The sequence below is a fragment of the Bactrocera oleae genome, chromosome 6, assembly GCF_042242935.1.
Source record: "Bactrocera oleae isolate idBacOlea1 chromosome 6, idBacOlea1, whole genome shotgun sequence".
In the NCBI taxonomy this organism is placed as follows: domain Eukaryota; kingdom Metazoa; phylum Arthropoda; class Insecta; order Diptera; family Tephritidae; genus Bactrocera; species Bactrocera oleae.
In genome coordinates, this window is record NC_091540.1 from 25,191,287 (window position 1) to 25,208,450 (window position 17,164).

Here is a 17,164-nt window from a genome sequence, read left to right on the forward strand (position 1 = left end):
ATCAGATAGCTTAATTATTCAAGGTCACACCCTTGAGGCGCTAAAGGAAATTACAAGTTTTTTGCCAATTGCCACGTTCCTGTTTGTGGTAGGGGGATATATGGTTGTGATTATGAATGCCCGCGTTGTCGTCTAGGCGATTCATATTGCTTTTGAGGCCCACATACTATATAGCCGCAAAAACAAAACCGGAAGGTGCTAGGTATTTTGAGGTTTTTGGGTTTTCGATTGTCACTCTTGCGTTCAACCCATTTAGGACGTTAACATCTCTATGTAATGTGCACATATGCATCTACCGTAATCAGATAGTTTAATTCTTCTAAGTCACACTGTTTAGGCGCTAAAGGGTAACTTGTAAAATTGAAAGTTTTTTTGCCAATTGCCCCGTTCCTGTTTGTGGTAGGCGGGTATATGATGTCCTTTATGAATGCCCGAGTTGTCGTCTAGGCGATTCATATTGCTTTTTAGGTCCACATACTTTATTAGCAGGAAAAACAAAGCCGGAAGTTGCTAGGTATTTTGGGTTCTTTGGGTTTTCGATTGTCACTCTTGCGTTCAACCCATTTAGGACGTAAACATCTCTATGTAATGTGCACATATGCATCTACCGTAATCAGATAGATTAATTATTCAAGGTCACACTCTTGAGGCGCTAAAGGAAATTACAAGTTTTTTGCCAATTGCCACGTTCCTGTTTGTGGTAGGGGGTTATATGGTTGTGATTATGAATGCCCGCGTTGTCGTCTAGGCGATTCATATTGCTTTTTAGGCCCACATACTATATAGCCGCAAAAACAAAACCGGAAGGTGCTAGGTATTTTGGGTTCTTTGGGTTACCGATTGTCACTCTTGCGTTCAACCCATTGAGGACGTAAACATCTCTATGTAATGTGCACATATGCATCTACCGTAATCAGATAGTTTAATTCTTCAAAGTCACACTCTTCAGGCGCTAAAGGAAATTGAAAGTTTTTTGCCAATTGCCACGTTCCTGTTTGTGGTAGGGGGTTATATGGTTGTGATTATAAATGCCCGAGTTGTCGTCTAGGCGACTCATATTGTTTTATAGGCCCACATAATTTCTTAGCCGCAAAAACAAAACCGGAAGGTGCTAGGTATTTCGGGTTCTTTGGGTTACCTATTGTCACTCTTGCGTTCAACCCATTTAGGACGTAAACATCTCTATGTAATGTGCACATATGCATCTACCGTAATCAGATAGTTTAATTCTTCAAAGTCACACTCTTTAGGCGCTAAAGGAAATTGAAAGTTTTTTGCCAATTGCCACGTTCCTGTTTGTGGTAGGCGGGTATATGATGTTGTTTATGAATGCACGAGTTGTCGTCTAGGCGATTCATATTGCTTTTTAGGCCCACATAATTTCTTAGCCGCAAAAACAAAACCGGAAGGTGCTAGGTATTTTGGGTTCTTTGGGTTACCGATTGTCACTCTTGCGTTCAACCCATTTGGGGCGTTAACATCTCTGTGTAAAGTGCACATATGCATCTACCGTAATAAGATAGTTTAATTCTTCTAAGTCACACTGTTTAGGCGCTAAAGGGTAACTTGTAAAATTGAAAGTTTTTTTGCCAATTGCCCCGTTCCTGTTTGTGGTAGGCGGGTATATGATGTCCTTTATGAATGCCCGAGTTGTCGTCTAGGCGATTCATATTGCTTTTTAGGTCCACATACTTTATTAGCAGGAAAAACAAAGCCGGAAGTTGCTAGGTATTTTGGGTTCTTTGGGTTTTCGATTGTCACTCTTGCGTTCAACCCATTTAGGACGTAAACATCTCTATGTAATGTGCACATATGCATCTACCGTAATCAGATAGATTAATTATTCAAGGTCACACTCTTGAGGCGCTAAAGGAAATTACAAGTTTTTTGCCAATTGCCACGTTCCTGTTTGTGGTAGGGGGTTATATGGTTGTGATTATGAATGCCCGCGTTGTCGTCTAGGCGATTCATATTGCTTTTTAGGCCCACATACTATATAGCCGCAAAAACAAAACCGGAAGGTGCTAGGTATTTTGGGTTCTTTGGGTTACCGATTGTCACTCTTGCGTTCAACCCATTTAGGACGTAAACATCTCTATGTAATGTGCACATATGCATCTACCGTAATCAGATAGTTTAATTCTTCAAAGTCACACTCTTCAGGCGCTAAAGGAAATTGAAAGTTTTTTGCCAATTGCCACGTTCCTGTTTGTGGTAGGGGGTTATATGGTTGTGATTATAAATGCCCGAGTTGTCGTCTAGGTGACTCATATTGTTTTATAGGCCCACATAATTTCTTAGCCGCAAAAACAAAACCGGAAGGTGCTAGGTATTTTGGGTTCTTTGGGTTACCTATTGTCACTCTTGCGTTCAACCCATTTAGGACGTAAACATCTCTATGTAATGTGCACATATGCATCTACCGTAATCAGATAGTTTAATTCTTCAAAGTCACACTCTTTAGGCGCTAAAGGAAATTGAAAGTTTTTTGCCAATTGCCACGTTCCTGTTTGTGGTAGGCGGGTATATGATGTTGTTTATGAATGCACGAGTTGTCGTCTAGGCGATTCATATTGCTTTTTAGGCCCACATAATTTCTTAGCCGCAAAAACAAAACCGGAAGGTGCTAGGTATTTTGGGTTCTTTGGGTTACCGATAGTCACTCTTGCGTTCAACCCATTTGGGGCGTTAACATCTCTGTGTAAAGTGCACATATGCATCTACCGTAATCAGATAGTCTAATTCTTCTAAGTCACACTCTTTAGGCGCTAAAGGGTAACTTGTGAAATTGAAAGTTTTTTCCAATTGCCCCGTTCCTGTTTGTGTTAGGCGGGTATATGATGTTGTTTATGAATGCCCGAGTTGTCGTCTAGGCGATTCATATTGCTTTTTAGACCCACATACTTTATTAGCAAGAACAACAAAGCCGGAAGTTGCTAGGTATTTTGAGGTTTTTGGGCTTTCGATTGTCACTCTTGCGTTCAACCCATTTAGGACGTTAACATCTCTATGTAATGTGCACATATGCATCTACCGTAATCAGATAGTTTAATTCTTCAAAGTCACACTCTTTAAGCGCTAAAGGAAATTGAAAGTTTTTTGCCAATTGCCACGTTCCTGTTTGTGGTAGGGGGTTATATGGTTGTGATTATGAATGCCCGCGTTGTCGTCTAGGCGATTCATATTGCTTTTTAGGCCCACATACTTTATAGCCGCAAAAACAAAACCGGAAGGTGCTAGGTATTTTGGGTTCTTTGGGTTACCGATTGTCACTCTTGCGTTCAACCCATTTAGGACGTAAACATCTCTATGTAATGTGCACATATGCATCTACCGTAATCAGATAGTTTAATTCTTCAAAGTCACACTCTTTAGGCGCTAAAGGAAATTGAAAGTTTTTTGCCAATTGCCACGTTCCTGTTTGTGGTAGGCGGGTATATGATGTTGTTTATGAATGCCCGAGTTGTCGTCTAGGCGATTCATATTGCTTTTTAGGCCCACATAATTTCTTAGCCGCAAAAACAAAACCGGAAGGTGCTAGGTATTTTGCGTTCTTTGGGTTACCGATTGTCACTCTTGCGTTCAACCCATTTAGGACGTAAACATCTCTATGTAATGTGCATATATGCATCTACCGTAATCAGATAGTTTAATTCTTCTAAGTCACACTCTTTAGGCGCTAAAGGGTAACTTGTGAAATTGAAAGTTTTTTCCAATTGCGCCGTTCCTGTTTGTGTTAGGCGGGTATATGATGTTGTTTATGAATGCACGAGTTGTCGTCTAGGCGATTCATATTGCTTTTTAGACCCACATACTTTATTAGCAGGAACAACAAAGCCGGAAGTTGCTAGGTATTTTGAGGTTTTTGGGTTTTCGATTGTCACTCTTGCGTTCAACCCATTTAGGACGTTAACATCTCTATGTAATGTGCACATATGCATCTACCGTAATCAGATAGTTTAATTCTTCAAAGTCACACTCTTTAGGCGCTAAAGGAAATTGAAAGTTTTTTGCCAATTGCCACGTTCCTGTTTGTGGTAGGGGGTTATATGGTTGTGATTATGAATGCCCGCGTTGTCGTCTAGGCGACTCATATTGTTTTAAAGGCCCACATACTTTATAGCCGCGAAAACAAAACCGGAAGGTGCTAGGTATTTTGGGTTCTTTGGGTTTTCGATTGTCACTCTTGCGTTCAACCCATTTAGGACGTAAACAACCCTATGTAAAGTGCACATATGCATCTACCGTAATCAGATAGTTTTATTCTTCTAAGTCACACTGTTTAGGCGCTAAAGGGTAACTTGTAAAATTGAAAGTTTTTTGCCAATTGCGCCGTTCCTGTTTGTGGTAGGCGGGTATATGATGTTGTTTATGAAGGCCCGAGTTGCCGTCTAGGCGATTCATATTGTTTTTTAGGCCCACATACTTTATTAGCCGGAAAAACAAAGTCGGAAGTTGCTAGGTATTTTGAGGTTTTTGGGTTTTCGATTGTCACTCTTGCGTTCAACCCATTTAGGACGTTAACATCTCTATGTAATGTGCACATATGCATCTACCGTAATCAGATAGTTTAATTCTTCAAAGTCACACTCTTTAGGCGCTAAAGGAAATTGAAAGTTTTTTGCCAATTGCCACGTTCGTGTTTGTGGTAGGGGGTTATATGGTTGTGATTATAAATGCCCGAGTTGTCGTCTAGGCGACTCATATTGTTTTATAGGCCCACATAATTTATTAGCCGCAAAAACAAAACCGGAAGGTGCTAGGTATTTTGGGTTCTTTGGGTTACCTATTGTCACTCTTGCGTTCAACCCATTTAGGACGTAAACATCTCTATGTAATGTGCACATATGCATCTACCGTAATCAGATAGTTTAATTCTTCTAAGTCACACTCTTTAGGCGCTAAAGGGTAACTTGTGAAATTGAAAGTTTTTTCCAATTGCCCCGTTCCTGTTTGTGGTAAGCGGGTATATGATGTTGTTTATGAATGCCCGAGTTGTCGTCTAGGCGATTCATATTGCTTTTTAGGCCCACATAATTTCTTAGCCGCAAAAACAAAACCGGAAGGTGCTAGGTATTTTGGGTTCTTTGGGTTACCTATTGTCACTCTTGCGTTCAACCCATTTAGGACGTAAACATCCCTATGTAATGTGCACATATGCATCTACCGTAATCAGATAGTTTAATTCTTCTAAGTCACACTCTTTAGGCGCTAAAGGGTAACTTGTGAAATTGAAAGTTTTTTGCCAATTGCCCCGTTCCTGTTTGTGGTAGGCGGGTATATGATGTTGTTTTTGAATGCCCGAGTTGTCGTCTAGGCGATTCATATTGCTTTTTAGACCCACATACTTTATTAGCAGGAACAACAAAGCCGGAAGTTGCTAGGTATTTTGAGGTTTTTGGGTTTTCGATTGTCACTCTTGCGTTCAACCCATTTAGGACGTTAACATCTCTATGTAATGTGCACATATGCATCTACCGTAATCAGATAGTTTAACTCTTCAAAGTCACACTCTTTAGGCGCTAAAGAAAATTGAAAGTTTTTTGCCAATTGCCACGTTCGTGTTTGTGGTAGGGGGTTATATGGTTGTGATTATAAATGCCCGAGTTGTCGTCTAGGCGACTCATATTGTTTTATAGGCCCACATACTTTATTAGCAGGAACAACAAAGCCGGAAGTTGCTAGGTATTTTGAGGTTTTTGGGTTTTCGATTGTCACTCTTGCGTTCAACCCATTTAGGACGTTAACATCTCTATGTAATGTGCACATATGCATCTACCGTAATCAGATAGTTTAATTCTTCAAAGTCACACTCTTTAGGCGCTAAAGGGTAACTTGTGAAATTGAAAGTTTTTTCCAATTGCCCCGTTCCTGTTTGTGGTAAGCGGGTATATGATGTTGTTTATGAATGCCCGAGTTGTCGTCTAGGCAATTCATATTGCTTTTTAGGCCCACATAATTTCTTAGCCGCAAAAACAAAACCGGAAGGTGCTAGGTATTTTGGGTTCTTTGGGTTACCTATTGTCACTCTTGCGTTCAACCCATTTAGGACGTAAACATCCCTATGTAATGTGCACATATGCATCTACTGTAATCAGATAGTTTAATTCTTCTAAGTCACACTCTTTAGGCGCTAAAGGGTAACTTGTGAAATTGAAAGTTAATTGCCCCGTTCCTGTTTGTGGTAGGCGGGTATATGATGTTGTTTTTGAATGCCCGAGTTGTCGTATAGGCGATTCATATTGCTTTTTAGACCCACATACTTTATTAGCAGGAACAACAAAGCCGGAAGTTGCTAGGTATTTTGAGGTTTTTGGGTTTTCGATTGTCACTATTGCGTTCAACCCATTTAGGACGTTAACATCTCTATGTAATGTGCACATATGCATCTACCGTAATCAGATAGTTTAATTCTTCAAAGTCACACTCTTTAGGCGCTAAAGGGTAACTTGTGAAATTGAAAGTTTTTTGCCAATTGCCCCGTTCCTGTTTGTGGTAGGCGGGTATATGATGTTGTTTTTGAATGCCCGAGTTGTCGCCTAGGCGATTCATATTGCTTTTTAGACCGACATACTTTATTAGCAGGAACAACAAAGCCGGAAGTTGCTAGGTATTTTGAGGTTTTTGGGTTTTCGATTGTCACTCTTGCGTTCAACCCATTTAGGACGTTAACATCTCTATGTAATGTGCACATATGCATCTACCGTAATCAGATAGTTTAATTCTTCTAAGTCACACTGTTTAGGCGCTAAAGGGTAACTTGTGAAATTGAAAGTTTTTTGCCAATTGCCCCGTTCCTGTTTGTGGTAGGCGGGTATATGATGTTGTTTTTGAATGCCCGAGTTGTCGTCTAGGCGATTCATATTGCTTTTTAGACCCACATACTTTATAGCCGCAAAAACAAAACCGGAAGGTGCTAGGTATTTTGGGTTCTTTGGGTTACCTATTGTCACTCTTGCGTTCAATCCATTTAGGACGTAAACATCTCTATGTAATGTGCACATATGCATCTACCGTAATCAGATAGTTTAATTCTTCTAAGTCACACTCTTTAGGCGCTAAAGGGTAACTTGTGAAATTGAAAGTTTTTTTTAATTGCCCCGTTCTGGTTTGTGGTAGGCGGGTATATGATGTTGTTTATGAATGCCCGAGTTGTCGTCTAGGCGATTCATATTGCTTTTTAGGCCCACATAATTTCTTAGCCGCAAAAACAAAACCGGAAGGTGCTAGGTATTTTGGGTTCTTTGGAAGGTTCTTTGGGTTACCGATTGTCACTCTTGCGTTCAACCCATTTAGGACGTAAACATCTCTATGTGAAGTGCACATATGCATCTACCGTAATCAGATAGTTTAATTCTTCTAAGTCACACTGTTTAGGCGCTAAAGGGTAACTTGTAAAATTGAAAGTTTTTTTGCCAATTGCCCCGTTCCTGTTTGTGGTAGGCGGGTATATGATGTCCTTTATGAATGCCCGAGTTGTCGTCTAGGCGACTCATATTGTTTTATAGGCCCACATAATTTCTTAGCCGCAAAAACAAATTCGGAAGGTGCTAGGTATTTTGGGTTCTTTGGGTTACCGATTGTCACTCTTGCGTTCAACCCATTTAGGACGTAAACATCTCTATGTAAAGTGCACATATGCATCTACCGTAATCAGATAGTTTAATTCTTCTAAGTCCCACTGTTTAGGCGCTAAAGGGTAACTTGTAAAATTGAAAGTTTTTTTTGCCAATTGCCCCGTTCCTGTTTGTGGTAGGCGGGTATATGATGTCCTTTATGAATGCCCGAGTTGTCGTCTAGGCGATTCATATTGCTTTTTAAGCCCACATACTTCATTAGCAGGAAAAACAAAGCCAAAAGTTTTTAGGTATTTTGGGTTCTTTGGGTTTTCGATTGTCACTCTTGCGTTCAACCCGTTTAGGACGCAAACACCTCTATGTAATGTGCACATATGCATCTACCGTAATCAGATAGCTTAATTATTCAAGGTCACACTCTTGAGGCGCTAAAGGATATTACAAGTTTTTTGCCAATTGCCACGTTCCTGTTTGTGGTAGGGGGTTATATGGTTGTGATTATAAATGCCCGACTTTATTAGCCGCAAAAACAAAACCGGAAGGTGCTAGGTATTTTGGGTTCTTTGGGTTACCGATTGTCACTCTTGCGTTCAACCCATTTAGGACGTAAACATCTCTATGTAATGTGCACATATGCGTCTACCGTAATCAGATAGTTTAATTCTTCAAAGTCACACTCTTTAGGCGCTAAAGGAAATTGAACGTTTTTTGCCAATTGCCACGTTCCTGTTTGTGGTAGGCGGGTATATGATGTTGTTTATGAATGCCCGAGTTGTCGTCTAGGCGATTCATATTGCTTTTTAGGCCCACATAATTTCTTAGCCGCAAAAACAAAACCGGAAGGTGCTAGGTATTTTGGGTTCTTTGGAAGGTTCTTTGGGTTACCGATTGTCACTCTTGCGTTCAACCCATTTAGGACGATAACATCTTTATGTAATGTGCACATATGCATCTACCGTAATCAGATAGTTTAATTCTTCAAAGTCACACTCTTTAGGCGCTAAAGGAAATTGAAAGTGTTTTGCCAATCGCCACGTTCCTGTTTGTGGTAGGTGATTATATGGTTGTGATTATAAATGCCCGAGTTGTCGTCTAGGCGACTCATATTGCTTTATAGGACCACATAATTTATTAGCCGCAAAAACAAAACCGGAAGGTGCTAGGTATTTTGGGTTCTTTGGATTACCGATTGTCACTCTTGCGTTCAACCCATTTAGGACGTAAACATCTCTATGTAAAGTGCACATATGCATCTACCGTAATCAGATAGTTTAATTCTTCTAAGTCCCACTGTTTAGGCGCTAAAGGGTAACTTGTAAAATTGAAAGTTTTTTTTGCCAATTGCCCCGTTCCTGTTTGTGGTAGGCGGGTATATGATGTCCTTTATGAATGCCCGAGTTGTCGTCTAGGCGATTCATATTGCTTTTTAAGCCCACATACTTCATTAGCAGGAAAAACAAAGCCAAAAGTTTTTAGGTATTTTGGGTTCTTTGGGTTTTCGATTGTCACTCTTGCGTTCAACCCGTTTAGGACGCAAACACCTCTATGTAATGTGCACATATGCATCTACCGTAATCAGATAGCTTAATTATTCAAGGTCACACTCTTGAGGCGCTAAAGGATATTACAAGTTTTTTGCCAATTGCCACGTTCCTGTTTGTGGTAGGGGGTTATATGGTTGTGATTATAAATGCCCGACTTTATTAGCCGCAAAAACAAAACCGGAAGGTGCTAGGTATTTTGGGTTCTTTGGGTTACCGATTGTCACTCTTGCGTTCAACCCATTTAGGACGTAAACATCTCTATGTAATGTGCACATATGCGTCTACCGTAATCAGATAGTTTAATTCTTCAAAGTCACACTCTTTAGGCGCTAAAGGAAATTGAACGTTTTTTGCCAATTGCCACGTTCCTGTTTGTGGTAGGCGGGTATATGATGTTGTTTATGAATGCCCGAGTTGTCGTCTAGGCGATTCATATTGCCCTTTAGGCCCACATAATTTATTAGCCGCAAAAACAAAACCGGAAGGTGCTGGTTATTTTTGGTTCTTTGAGTTACCGATTGTCACTCTTGCGTTTAACCCATTTAGGACGTAAACATCTCTATGTAATGTGCACATATGCATCTACCGTAATCAGATAGTTTAATTCTTCTAAGTCACACTCTTTAGGCGCTAAAGGGTAACTTGTGAAATTGAAAGTTTTTTCCAATTGCCCCGTTCCTGTTTGTGTTAGGCGGGTATATGATGTTGTTTATGAATGCCCGAGTTGTCGTCTAGGCGATTCATATTGCTTTTTAGACCCACATACTTTATTAGCAGGAACAACAAAGCCGGAAGTTGCTAGGTATTTTGAGGTTTTTGGGTTTTCGATTGTCACTCTTGCGTTCAACCCATTTAGGACGTTAAATCTCTATGTAATGTGCACATATGCATCTACCGTAATCAGATAGTTTAATTGTTCAAAGTCACACTCTTTCGGCGCTAAAGGAAATTGAAAGTTTTTTGCCAATTGCCACGTTCCTGTTTGTGGTAGGGGGTATATGGTTGTGATTATGAATGCCCGCGTTGTCGTCTAGGCGACTCATATTGTTTTAAAGGCCCACATACTTTATAGCCGCAAAAACAAAACCGGAAGGTGCTAGGTATTTTGGGTTCTTTGGGTTTTCGATTGTCACTCTTTCGTTCAACACATTTAGGACGTAAACACCCCTATGTAAAGTGCACATATGCATCTACCGTAATCAGATAGTTTTATTCTTCTAAGTCACACTATTTAGGCGCTAAAGGGTAACTTGTAAAATTGAAAGTTTTTTGCCAATTGCCCCGTTCCTGTTTGTGGTAGGCGGGTATATGATGTTGTTTATGAAGGCCCGAGTTGCCGTCTAGGCGATTCATATTGTTTTTAGGCCCACATACTTTATTAGCCGGAAAAACAAAGTCGGAAGTTGCTAGGTATTTTGAGGTTTTTGGGTTTTCGATTGTCACTCTTGCGTTCAACACATTTAGGACGTAAACACCCCTATGTAAAGTGCACATATGCATCTACCGTAATCAGATAGTTTTATTCTTCTAAGTCACACTATTTAGGCGCTAAAGGGTAACTTGTAAAATTGAAAGTTTTTTGCCAATTGCCCCGTTCCTGTTTGTGGTAGGCGGGTATATGATGTTGTTTATGAATGCCCGAGTTGTCGTCTAGGCGATTCATATTGCTTTTTAGACCCACATACTTTATTAGCAGGAACAACAAAGCCGGAAGTTGCTAGGTATTTTGAGGTTTTTGGGTTTTCGATTGTCACTCTTGCGTTCAACCCATTTAGGACGTTAACATCTCTATGTAATGTGCACATATGCATCTACCGTAATCAGATAGCTTAATTCTTCTAAGTCACACTGTTTAGGCGCTAAAGGGTAACTTGTGAAATTGAAAGTTTTTTGCCAATTGCCCCGTTCCTGTTTGTGGTAGGCGGGTATATGATGTTATTTATGAATGCCCGAGTTGTCGTCTAGGCGATTCATATTGCTTTTTAGACCTACATACTTTATTAGCAGGAACAACAAAGCCGGAAGTTGCTAGGTATTTTGAGGTTTTTGGGTTTTCGATTGTCACTCTTGCGTTCAACCCATTTAGGACGTTAACATCTCTATGTAATGTGCACATATGCATCTACCGTAATCAGATAGTTTAATTCTTCAAAGTCACACTCTTTAGGCGCTTAAGGAAATTGAAAGTTTTTTGCCAATTGCCACGTTCCTGTTTGTGGTAGGGGGTATATGGTTGTGATTATGCATGCTCGCGTTGTCGTCTAGGCGACTCATATTGTTTTAAAGGCCCACATACTTTATAGCCGCAAAAACAAAACCGGAAGGTGCTAGGTATTTTGGGTTCTTTGGGTTACCTATTCGCACTCTTGCGTTCAACCCATTTAGGACGTAAACATCCCTATGTAAAGTGCACATATGCATCTACCGTAATCAGATAGTTTTATTATTCTAAGTCACACTCTTTAGGCGCTAAAGGGTAACTTGTAAACTTGAAAGTTTTTTGCCAATTGCCCCGTTCCTGTTTGTGGTAGGCGGGTATATGATGTCCTTTATGAAGGCCCGAGTTGCCGTCTAGGCGATTCATATTGTTTTTTAGGCCCACATACTTTATTAGCCGGAAAAACAAAGTCGGAAGTTGCTAGGTATTTTGAGGTTTTTGGGTTTTCGATTGTCACTCTTGCGTTCAACCCATTTAGGACGGAAACATCTCTATGTATTGTGCACATATGCATCTACCGTAATCAGATAGCTTAATTATTCAAGGTCACACTCTTGAGGCGCTAAAGGAAATTACAAGTTTTTTGCCAATTGCCACGTTCCTGTTTGTGGTAGGGGGTTATATGGTTGTGATTATGAATGCCCGCGTTGTCGTCTAGGCGACTCATATTGTTTTAAAGGCCCACATACTTTATAGCCGCAAAAACAAAACCGGAAGGTGCTAGGTATTTTGGGTTCTTTGGGTTTTCGATTGTCACTCTTGCGTTCAACCCATTTAGGACGTAAACAACCCTATGTAAAGTGCACATATGCATCTACCGTAATCAGATAGTTTTATTCTTCTAAGTCACACTGTTTAGGCGCTAAAGGGTAACTTGTAAAATTGAAAGTTTTTTGCCAATTGCCCCGTTCCTGTTTGTGGTAGGCGGGTATATGATGTTGTTTATGAAGGCCCGAGTTGCCGTCTAGGCGATTCATATTGTTTTTTAGGCCCACATACTTTATTAGCCGGAAAAACAAAGTCGGAAGTTGCTAGGTATTTTGAGGTTTTTGGGTTTTCGATTGTCACTCTTGCGTTCAACCCATTTAGGACGTTAACATCTCTATGTAATGTGCACATATGCATCTACAGTAATCAGATAGTTTAATTCTTCAAAGTCACACTCTTTAGGCGCTAACGGAAATTGAAAGTTTTTTGCCAATTGCCACGTTCCTGTTTGTGGTAGGGGGTTATATGGTTGTGATTATAAATGCCCGAGTTGTCGTCTAGGCGACTCATATTGTTTTATAGGCCCACATAATTTATTAGCTGCAAAAACAAAACCGGAAGGTGCTAGGTATTTTGGGTTCTTTGGGTTACCTATTGTCACTCTTGCGTTCAACCCATTTAGGACGTAAACATCTCTATGTAATGTGCACATATGCATCTACCGTAATCAGATAGTTTAATTCTTCTAAGTCGCACTCTTTAGGCGCTAAAGGGTAACTTGTGAAATTGAAAGTTTTTTCCAATTGCCCCGTTCCTGTTTGTGGTAGGCGGGTATATGATGTTGTTTATGAATGCCCGAGTTTTCGTCTAGGCGATTCATATTGCTTTTTAGGCCCACATAATTTCTTAGCCGCAAAAACAAAACCGGAAGGTGCTAGGTATTTGGGGTTCTTTGGGTTACCTATTGTCACTCTTGCGTTCAACCCATTTAGGACGTAAACATCCCTATGTAATGTGCACATATGCATCTACCGTAATCAGATAGTTTAATTCTTCTAAGTCACACTCTTTAGGCGCTAAAGGGTAACTTGTGAAATTGAAAGTTTTTTGCCAATTGCCCCGTTCCTGTTTGTGGTAGGCGGGTATATGATGTTGTTTTTGAATGCCCGAGTTGTCGTCTAGGCGATTCATATTGCTTTTTAAGCCCACATACTTCATTAGCAGGAAAAACAAAGCCGGAAGTTGCTAGGTATTTTGGGTTCTTTGGGTTTTCGATTGTCACTCTTGCGTTCAACCCATTTAGGACGTAAACATCTCTATGTAATGTGCACATATGCATCTACCGTAATCAGATAGCTTAATTATTCAAGGTCACACTCTTGAGGCGCTAAAGGAAATTACAAGTTTTTTGCCAATTGCCACGTTCCTGTTTGTGGTAGGGGGATATATGGTTGTGATTATGAATGCCCGCGTTGTCGTCTAGGCGATTCATATTGCTTTTTAGGCCCACATACTATATAGCCGCAAAAACAAAACCGGAAGGTGCTAGGTATTTTGAGGTTTTTGGGTTTTCGATTGTCACTCTTGCGTTCAACCCATTTAGGACGTTAACATCTCTATGTGATGTGCACATATGCATCTACCGTAATCAGATAGTTTAATTCTTCTAAGTCACACTGTTTAGGCGCTAAAGGGTAACTTGTAAAATTGAAAGTTTTTTTGCCAATTGCCCCGTTCCTGTTTGTGGTAGGCGGGTATATGATGTCCTTTATGAATGCCCGAGTTGTCGTCTAGGCGATTCATATTGCTTTTTAGGCCCACATACTTTATTAGCAGGAAAAACAAAGCCGGAAGTTGCTAGGTATTTTGGGTTCTTTGGGTTTTCGATTGTCACTCTTGCGTTCAACCCATTTAGGACGTAAACATCTCTATGTAATGTGCACATATGCATCTACCGTAATCAGATAGATTAATTATTCAAGGTCGCACTCTTGAGGCGCTAAAGGAAATTACAAGTTTTTTGCCAATTGCCACGTTCCGGTTTGTGGTAGGGGGTTATATGGTTGTGATTATGAATGCCCGCGTTGTCGTCTAGGCGATTCATATTGCTTTTTAGGCCCACATACTATATAGCCGCAAAAACAAAACCGGAAGGTGCTAGGTATTTTGGGTTCTTTGGGTTACCGATTGTCACTCTTGCGTTCAACCCATTTAGGACGTAAACATCTCTATGTAATGTGCACATATGCATCTACCGTAATCAGATAGTTTAATTCTTCAAAGTCACACTCTTCAGGCGCTAAAGGAAATTGAAAGTTTTTTGCCAATTGCCACGTTCCTGTTTGTGGTAGGGGGTTATATGGTTGTGATTATAAATGCCCGAGTTGTCGTCTAGGCGACTCATATTGTTTTATAGGCCCAGATAATTTCTTAGCCGCAAAAACAAAACCGGAAGGTGCTAGGTATTTTGGGTTCTTTGGGTTACCTATTGTCACTCTTGCGTTCAACCCATTTAGGACGTAAACATCTCTATGTAAAGTGCACATATGCATCTACCGTAATCAGATAGTTTAATTCTTCTAAGTCACACTGTTTAGGCGCTAAAGGGTAACTTGTAAAATTGAAAGTTTTTTTGCCAATTGCCCCGTTCCTGTTTGTGGTAGGCGGGTATATGATGTCCTTTATGAATGCCCGAGTTGTCGTCTAGGCGATTCATATTGCTTTTTAGGCCCACATACTTTATTAGCAGGAAAAACAAAGCCGGAAGTTGCTAGGTATTTTGGGTTCTTTGGGTTTTCGATTGTCACTCTTGCGTTCAACCCATTTAGGACGTAAACATCTCTATGTAATGTGCACATATGCATCTACCGTAATCAGATAGCTTAATTATTCAAGGTCACACTCTTGAGGCGCTAAAGGAAATTACAAGTTTTTTGCCAATTGCCACGATCCTGTTTGTGGTAGGGGGTTATATGGTTGTGATTATAAATGCCCGACTTTATTAGCCGCAAAAACAAAACCGGAAGGTGCTAGGTATTTTGGGTTCTTTGGGTTACCGATTGTCACTCTTGCGTTCAACCCATTTAGGACGTAAACATCTCTATGTAAAGTGCGCATATGCATCTACCGTAATCAGATAGTTTAATTCTTCTAAGTCACACTGTTTAGGCGCTAAAGGGTAACTTGTAAAATTGAAAGTTTTTTTGCCAATTGCCCCGTTCCTGTTTGTGGTAGGCGGGTATATGATGTCCTTTATGAATGCCAGGGTTGTCGTCTAGGCGATTCATATTGCTTTTTAAGCCCACATACTTCATTAGCAGGAAAAACAAAGCCAAAAGTTTTTAGGTATTTTGGGTTCTTTGGGTTTTCGATTGTCACTCTTGCGTTCAACCCATTTAGGACGTAAACATCTCTATGTAATGTGCACATATGCATCTACCGTAATCAGATAGTTTAATTCTTCTAAGTCACACTGTTTAGGCGCTAAAGGGTAACTTGTAAAATTGAAAGTTTATTTGCCAATTGCCCCGTTCCTGTTTGTGGTAGGCGGGTATATGATGTCCTTTATGAATGCCCGAGTTGTCGTCTAGGCGATTCATATTGCTTTTTAAGGCCACATACTTCATTAGCAGGAAAAACAAAGCCAAAAGTTTTTGGGTATTTTGGGTTCTTTGGGTTTTCGATTGTCACTCTTGCGTTCAACCCATTTAGGACGTAAACATCTCTATGTAATGTGCACATATGCATCTACCGTAATCAGATAGGTTAATTATTCAAGGTCACACTCTTGAGGCGCTAAAGGAAATTACAAGTTTTTTGCCAATTGCCACGATCCTGTTTGTGGTAGGGGGTTATATGGTTGTGATTATAAATGCCCGACTTTATTAGCCGCAAAAACAAAACCGGAAGGTGCTAGGTATTTTGGGTTCTTTGGGTTACCGATTGTCACTCTTGCGTTCAACCCATTTAGGACGTAAACATCTCTATGTAAGGTGCACATATGCATCTACCGTAATCAGATAGTTTAATTCTTCTAAGTCACACTGTTTAGGCGCTAAAGGGTAACTTGTAAAATTGAAAGTTTTTTTACCAATTGCCCCGTTCCTGTTTTTGGTAGGCGGGTATATGATGTCCTTTATGAACGCCCGAGTTGTCGTCTAGGCGATTCATATTGCTTTTTAAGCCCACATACTTCATTAGCAGGAAAAACAAATCCAAAAGTTTTTAGGTATTTTGGGTTTTCGATTGTCACTCTTGCGTTCAACCCATTTAGAACGTAAACATCTCTATGTAATGTGCAAATATGCATCTACCGTAATCAGAGAGCTTAATTATTCAAGGTCACACTCTTGAGGCGCTAAAGGAAATTACAAGTTTTTTGCCAATTGCCACGATCCTGTTTGTGGTAGGGGGTTATATGGTTGTGATTATAAATGCCCGACTTTATTAGCCGCAAAAAACAAACCAGGAAGGTGCTAGGTATTTTGGGTTCTTTGGGTTACCGATTGTCACTCTTGCGTTCAACCCATTTAGGACGTAAACATCTCTATGTAATGTGCACATATGCATCTACCGTAATCAGATAGGTTAATTATTCAAGGTCACACTCTTGAGGCGCTAAAGGAAATTACAAGTTTTTTGCCAATTGCCACGATCCTGTTTGTGGTAGGGGGTTATATGGTTGTGATTATAAATGCCCGACTTTATTAGCCGCAAAAAACAAACCAGGAAGGTGCTAGGTATTTTGGGTTCTTTGGGTTACCGATTGTCACTCTTGCGTTCAACCCATTTAGGACGTAAAAATCTCTATGTAATGTGCACATATGCATCTACCGTAATCAGATAGTTTAATTCTTCAAAGTCACACTCTTTAGGCGCTAAAGGGTAACTTGTGAAATTGAAAGTTTTTTGCCAATTGCCCCGTTCCTGTTTGTGGTAGGCGGGTATATGATGTTGTTTTTGAATGCCCGAGTTGTCGTCTAGGCGATTCATATTGCTTTTTAAGGCCACATACTTCATTAGCAGGAAAAACAAAGCCAAAAGTTTTTAGGTCATTTGGGTTCTTTGGGTTTTCGATTGTCACTCTTGCGTTCAACCCGTTTAGGACGTAAACATCT